This window comes from Narcine bancroftii, chromosome 3 (assembly GCF_036971445.1).
Source record: "Narcine bancroftii isolate sNarBan1 chromosome 3, sNarBan1.hap1, whole genome shotgun sequence".
NCBI lineage: Eukaryota > Metazoa > Chordata > Chondrichthyes > Torpediniformes > Narcinidae > Narcine > Narcine bancroftii.
Window position 1 is genome coordinate 121,752,996 of NC_091471.1, and position 8,131 is coordinate 121,761,126.

General features: G+C 37.2%; 1 long non-coding RNA gene across 1 annotated transcript in view; it reads right to left on the minus strand.

Annotated features, from left to right (window-relative positions):
- Positions 1 to 6,859, minus strand: part of LOC138756216 (uncharacterized) — a 43,794-nt gene extending 36,935 nt beyond the window's left edge. The window contains exon 1 of the long non-coding RNA XR_011352874.1: positions 6,787 to 6,859. This is a non-coding gene — a long non-coding RNA (uncharacterized lncRNA). The remainder of the gene's footprint in view (positions 1 to 6,786) is intronic.
- Between the last annotated feature and the right edge of the window lie 1,272 nt (positions 6,860 to 8,131).

An 8,131-nucleotide genomic window follows, 5' to 3' on the forward strand; every position in this document is an offset into this window, starting at 1 on the left:
GATATTAGGGACACTTCTGCCCCTATGTCTAACTCCATCTTCAGGGGGTGTCTGTTTATTTTTAGCTGTATAAAGATTGCTGTTTCCTCCATTTATTCCTCGGATGTGTATTATCTCAGGAGTTGAAATTTCAGGAGCTTGAAGGTCAGGCATTGGACTGTTGTCATCATCGTTGTTAGGTTGCCTCTCTCTCTCTGCAATTGTTTTGACTTTAGCTGCCTGATTATTTGCAGGTCACCTGCACTTTAGAATCGGACATTTAGCTTTGATATGTCCTTCTGTTTTGCAATGGTTTCATTTAGAAATTTTGAAGAAACAGTTTTCTGGTCAGTAGTTATATTTCCCACAATGGCAGCATTGTTGGCGGGAAGATCTCCTGAGTAGTAGGTCTGGTTGACCCACATCCTAACTTTTATCTGCCATTTCAGAGCTGCAGGCAGCCCTGTATGCAATTTGTAACACAATATCTTCATCCATTGCTAATAATTTTTGCCTTGCTTGGCGATTTGCCAGCCCCATCACTAATCTGTCTCACAGTGCCTGATTTAGAAACTGCTCAAAGTGACAGTGCTCTGCCCGTGTGCGCAACGATGCCAGGTATTCACTTACTGTTTCTCCTGGTCCTTGTCTCCTTTCTTAGAATTGTTGCCTTTATGCCATAACTGGTGGTTTGGGGCTTAAATAGTTCCTTAATTTGTTGAATTTCCTCATCCCTGGATCCTCCATGGCCAGCAAAGTCTTAAGGAGATTGAATATTTTGCTGCCCATTATACTGAGGAAGAGGACACGTTTGTGGTTTACTGGACCTTCCACAATATTGTGGTCTATGCAATGGTGGTTAAACCATTTTTTGTAGTTATCCCAACTTTCTTCTACTTTGATGAATTGCCCAAACTTTTCCTCCACCAACTTGGTGCACTTTCACCTTGATCTTTTGGTGGAATTTTGTTGGATTTGTTAGGTAGCTGTTTTCTGCCTTTCTTCTGTTGTTTTTCATCTCATGGTTGGTGCATAGAATATGTGTAGGGTTTGTTTCATTCCTCATCGCCACTGTTGTGTAGGCACTCGCACAATTAAGACTTAGAGCCATGATGCTTTCTCATCCTTTACTTCTATTAGACTAATCTGGCTACTAAAACACAGGGTTTTATATATTAGAGTGATATCATGACGTGGGTGTCATGATGTCCAGCAGAGGCTGGGCTTATACCCAACAGTTCCTACCTTCTCTGCTTATTGTAAGGAGCTCACAGGGTCAACCTTAGTGAGAAAAATTTCATTTATTTTTATAAGAATAAGAACTTGTCCATGGGTTAACATTTTACATCAAAATCTTCCGTGAGCTGAAGAGTTTTGACGTGAATTGCAGACCATTTCTCTTTCAACAGATACTGCCTGATGAGCTGAGATTTTCCAACATTATTTCAGATTTTTACCATTGGGAGGTTCTTAATTGTTGAGCTTGTGGACTATTTTCTTCAATACAGAAATCAGAATGAAATCCATAATTTTAATTAAAGTTTACATTAATTGAATTGAATGCTAATACTTTATAATGTATGTTATGTCAGACTAATGTTAATATCCCTTATTTCACTCCAGGGACTTGCTGCCTAGACTTTGTGGAGTAGCCAAGTGAGTGATGGCATCTTCTGGGTTATCAAGTGGGCACCCTCCTTCCTCAGGATTTCACTCAGGTGTTCAAGCCAAACTACAATTAAAAGATAATGCAGAACCAAAATTTGCTATGAAAGGGAAAGTGTCTGAGAAGCAGTTGAAGGAAAGCAGTAATAATGAGAAAGGTAACTTTCAGAGTATGATGGTATGAGCATTAAATTTCTGGATTAAGCTTTAGGGACTTGGTCTCCTGGTACTGAAATATGAGCTGTGAACGATTTTGATCCCTATATGTATGAAAGGATGTGCTAACCTTAGAGAGGGTTCAGAATATGTTTACAAGAACAATCCTGGTGTATGAGGAACATTTGATGGTTGTGGGCCTGTAGAATCTAGAGTTTGAAAGAAGAAGGTGGGAGGGTGGGGGAAAGGATTCATATATCAGTGCTGCATCAACCAGTTGTAGACCATGATGAAGGGCTCTAGCCTGAAACATTGGTTATGTATTTTTATTTTTGTTATATGAAGGACATTGTTTGACCTATTGAATTTCTTCAGCTTTGTGTTTTTACTTCAACCACAGCATCTGCAGAATTTTGTGTTTTACTTCTTTCATTTTAATGCATCTGTTTCCTCAGACAGCAAATAAAAATTCACAGCACACTGAAAATCAATGGCAGGTCTCTGCTACAGCTATTGATCCATGACTTTGCGTGTTTAGATTGTCAGAGGCCAGTGTTGTACAGTGTAGGTAGGGAACCTTGGTTTTGTGAATAATTGCAAAGCCATCCTCTCAACCCTTTGTGAATTCTATGTATTTTAAATGGCTTAAATGAGGATAAAAAGCCACATATTCAAAATTGCCAGTGATCTAAAGATGGATGGAACCATAAGCAGTCCAGCTATTAATGTGACCTTGGAGAAATGGAGAAAGGAGCAAGTCAAGACACCATAAGTCAACCTCCACAACTATACCATAATGTACTTTGTCAAACCCTATAAAATACTGGTGTTGAATCATCAGGCAGAGTTGAAATTATGTGAAGCTCAAAAGTCTGAAGACATTGTGATTGTAGTAAAAACACAACAAAATGCTGGAGGAATTCAGCGTCTATAGTAGGCAAAGATATATTGCCGACATTTCAGGCCTGACCCTTCTTCAAGGAAGAAGCAGAATAAGCCAGAAGCAGGAAATCTCAAAAGTCTCAGAATTCAGACTAACAAAAGATGTTAAATGAATGTGAGAAGGAGCAAAGTAAGAATGCATCATGTTTGTGTGAAAGGAGACAGAACTGGGGGAAGGCAACAGGGGAAGAAGTGAGTGGGGGGTGGGGGGGGGGAGTGATTAGTGAAAGCCAGAGGAGTTGATATTAATATCATACAGTTGAAAGATTCCCAGTCAGAAGGTGAGGTGTTAGATGAAATTGTAACAGTTCTTGATGATATATTTATTACAACCAGGAAGAAAAACAAGAAAAATATAATAAAGAAAAACATTTGAAAAATGCTAAAAACCATTTGGTCAGTAAATTTATGTCATCATGATTCTAACACATTGTAGCATATGTTAAAAGTATACAAAGTGAATATCTGGGTTCTTTCTACAAGCTACAGAAGAATAATGCGAATTATGGAATAACTGACAACGTGTTCCTGGACTCCAAATCGGTTCTTTAGAGGGAATAATTAGTGAACATTAACATTCATATACAGTTAAGTCTGAATCCATTAGCAACACTTTTTGTGTGTCCATTAAAGGAAGAAAGGAGAAAAGAATCAAAACCAGCTTAGTTTTTTTTCAGTGGAATTGACACGAAATGTGGTGGACACTCTCATGAACTGATCTCAGAAATGCATTTAGTGTATGAATCCAAATGGCTTTGGACTGATGCTGTGAATGTTGAGGTGCATGATCCAAGAAAAGAAAATGCATTGACTTTGCTGCAGGTTGTCCACTGTTGAGGATAAACTAATCCAATTCAGTTGTGAAATTACTCTTGAATGGCAAATCTAGCTAACAACTGATATGTGACAAACAGTAACAAACAACCAATTTTTGAGGGATAATTTGTGATGCTCTTCACCTTCATTGAATCCTCACTGGATGATTTGAAGCTGGCTGAAAAGGAAGGTAAGAGAATGGGCTCAGCATCCAATCCTGTTGCCCTTCCGTCTCCAGTGGCAGAAATAAGGAGGTTGCTCTTTTCACTGATAACCAATTTGGCCATCAGTTACTATCAGACAAGGTTGGTTGAGCCTTCTTGGATGTTTTCTTTAAACTGCTAAAACTTTAATCCTTTAAAATTTCATCTGGCTTCTCTCATAGATTTTGCATTTAAAAATAAATCATTCATTTGATGTGGTCTTCACAGGGATGCCAGCTCTTTTTGTCCATCCATAAATACCATTGAACTGAAGAAACAGAGTCAAATAAATTGGTGGGAATGGAGTCACATACTGGTCAGATGGGATAAGGATGGCGGTTTTCCTTGGTTTAAGTACATCAGTGATCCTGATGTGCTTTTGCAACTTCACACTATTGCCAAAATCAAATCATTCCTGTCACTGAAAGACCTCAAGAAAGTTATCCACACCCTCACTTTCTCCCATTGGAATTACTCTAAATCTCTTTACATGGGAATTGATCAGTCATCATTATCCCATCTGCAACTGGTCCAGAACTGGTCCTAAAGGATCCAAGAAAAGAGACCATATTCCCCCTATTCTGGCCTCCCTTCATTGGAGGCTAGTACAGCTCAGGATAGATTTTAAAGTTTTTTCAGTTTGTTTACTAAGCCCTTAATGGATTAGCCCCCTCCTACATCACTGATCTCCTAACACCCTACTCCACTTCAAGACCCCTCAGATCAGCCAATTTAGGTTGTTCTGCACTCAAATTGCAAACACCGGGGAGATTGCGCGTTCGTGATAGCAGCCCCCAAACTGTGGAACAATATTCATCCCTCCGTCAAATCAGCCCCTTCCTTTAATTCTTTTAAATCCAGGTTGAAGTTGTATTTTCACTCACAAGCATTTTAAGGTGATTATTGATTGTTACCATGTTGTATGTACAAATCTGAACCTCGGGTACCCATTTTATACTGAACTTTACATAGCTGCTTAAGTTAAGATGAAATTTATGATCACTTTGGTCAATGTGAGCGGCTTTAAAAGTGCTTTATAAATAAAATAAACTAAAAACTAAAACCAAGCTACCCAATACTTTCCTGATTTATTCTCAACACCAGACTTTAAAAATCTTAATTTACTTTCTCAATTGCCATGGGATTATTTAAGTACATGTCACTAGACCAAAGTTCTGGCTGCTAGACCATTGACAGCCATTGTATTACTGCGTTATCTGCTGATCTGTATTGGTGCTGATTTTTAATCCCATGACTAACTACGATCATCCATTTATGTTGTTGTTAATAGACCTTCAGCAGTGGCCATCTTTGTTTGATCTTTCTTCCTGGAATTAGTAGGGCATTACTATGATTTTTGTTCTCACTTATTATTACAATAAAGACTCCCAGATCCTTATCAGCCCATCACATTTTGTCAGTCCATCTTTGATTGACACCATCATTATTCCCACCAATCAAGTAACGCAAGCACATGATGTCTATCACAGCCCAATTAGTCACCAAGCAGCTGCACACTGCTCAGTTCAAGCTCAAACAAGAGCTGAGATTGGTCTTCATTTCTTCTAATGTCTTTTGATTGTCACACTAAAATTTGTGGCAGTGGATTCAGATGTATCTATACATTTGGCAGGCCTTCAAAGTGCACGAATGTCATCAAATATTTGTAAATCATTGATGGAATACTGCAATGAGGCAATGCTGAAATGTTCAACCGTGGTATAATATTTTTGACCAATCACAAGCAAAGGTTCCTCTTTAAAACTATAGTGAAAATATAAGCTGATCCTATTATGCAAGAGTAGAAATAGAGAAGTTTGTTTCTAACTTCAATGTTATTACTGTGTTCTCTTAATACCTTCTGCATCTACAATTTTAGAAAAGAGTAAATTCATAGATTGATTATTTTCATGTTGTAGTTTCAAGTGATTCTGATTTAAAACGCATTAATAGTGGGGAACTCACACATTAATTGTTAATTTGATGATTGCTTTTAATTTAACAATAAATAGAAAAGGGCAGTGCAAGACATATAGAATGTATTTATTCTATAATACATTTAAATAATAAATTCCAATTCTCACTATGGCAGAGCTCTTTGTAGCTTGGAGGCATCTTCAAGCAGCATTGTAAAAATTGAGATCTCATTTTGTGTAGATATTGTATAGGAGCTGCATTCTATCTTGCAGAAGATGGCCTTATTTATGTAAGGTTTTATTAATTAATTAAGTTGGTAAATTAAGATGCTTATTCAATGTGTCAGTAGGTTCCTGAGATCGATCAAACTAGCATGTAGCTCTTATAGAGCTTCTTAGGCTGAATGCACATAGCATTTAGTGAATGAGGAACAGTTACTGCTTGATATAGTTCAGTAGAATACTGCAGTATGAGATATATTTGCAACCCAAGTATTCCTTACACCAACTTTTATGGTAGAAATACACAACTATGATAAACATTCAATATTGTGGGTCAAATTCCGATGTGATTTTATGGTGTTCAGCTGCGTCTGTACAGTATGATTAAAGTTATTGGAAACAAATGTGTAGAAGCACTTTCCTTACTGAAACAAGAAAATGTGGGCAAAAGATTGTAAATCAAAAGAAAATATATAACTGGTGCTTCCTCTCTTGCTGTTCTCAAGTTGAAAAACAGACATCTGGCATTATTCTTCTGTACAACACATTGAACTCAAGGAAAACATGAGGAAAAACACTATGAGTCTACAGCAGATCAATCACCATAATATTGAAAAGACAGCAGAGCCCTCAATGAACATTGAAGATTCAGTCCAGTTTGCAACAACTACACAATCCAAGTAATCCTTTCCCACCATCTCACAATTCATTTCAAAATTATAAAATTTAAAATATAGGTTCTCCATCATCTTGCCAGTAACTTATATTTATCCCAATATGCAATTCCTATTCATTGCACCAGAGGTGCTTAATGAGAGAAATAGATGTTGTGCATACAGTTAATGCCAAATTTGCAAAACAATATCATAAAATTGGCATATACTTACTTTCAGAAATCATGGTTTCCTTTAAGAGTATTAAATCCTGGCCAATACATTTTATGGGTGAGCTGTTTGTCAGGCAGGCAGTTGACTATCAATCTGGTCATGGGAACAGGCTTTTAAAAGGCTGCTCATTTGCATCATAATGGTGGAGATAGGTAAATAGGGGTATGAGTGTTTGGTGCTGTACATCGTTCTGCTGGTTGAGACCCCACTGAAAGTGGCACAGGGCCAAAGGTATTTCATAATTTCAGGTGACCCCAAGTCTCTGAAGATAAGCAGGGCACATATCAGACTGACAGACTCTGTGAAGGACAAGAGTTCATAGAAGCATCAATCTTTACAGAGGGATGCCAAAAACAAACTTTTTTATAAAGATTTTATGGCAAAAAATATTTGAATACAAATGTAAAATTCTGGGCAAACCATTGTAAATGATTCATAGTTCATCATTTTCAGGATATTTTTCTCTTTGTTTCAGTGAGTTAGCTATGCAGGGCATAATACATGATCTTTTTTAATCTTCTCTCATTGTCCTAAATAATTATAAAGAACTTCTCTTAAGGTGACTGATATACAGAATGCATATTTTGGTTTCCCAGTGTTAAACATAAAATTGTCAAAAATACTTTGAAAGATAAAAAAAATGAAGGGATTTAGATTTCTGGGATAGGGTTAGCATTAGGGTTAACCCTCTCATTGAAGTCCCACATAAGAGATGAACATACAATGTTAAAGCATGTATAATTGGGAGAAAAAACATGACATTGATAGAAAATTGGTTGCCATTGAGGAACGTGATGTGGGCCAATGCGAGTCATGCGCTTTCGTTGGAGGAATCAAAGACTGATTGTCATGGATGTAGAGAGGCTGCAAGTGAGTGAAGTTTAGATGAAACTGAGTGTTTTCATTAATGTACTACAAAAAGTTATAAAAGTTATAAAGGAGATACAACAAGAAGTTAAGATGGCAACTGGTATTCTGGTCTTTATTGTAAATGATTTAGAATGCAAAAATAGAAAAGTTTTGTTACAATATTACAGGTCATTGGTCAGGGCATAGCTGAAGTACTGATCATAGTTTTGATAACTAAAAAGAAGAATATTGCTACATTCAAGATTCAGCAATATGTTCTGCCATTAGAAGGGTATCCTATAAAGAGAAGCCAAAAACACTGAGGTGTTTTTAAGAGTTTGGAAGGATGGAGACATCCAACATCTTGAGGGGGAACTACAGGGTAGATGTTGAGATGTTTTCACAAGTGGAACAATCTCCATAAGGCCACATAGTTACAAGATAAAACGTGTGTCAACATCTTTTTTCAGAGGTGCTGCATCTCTGGAGTTCTCTG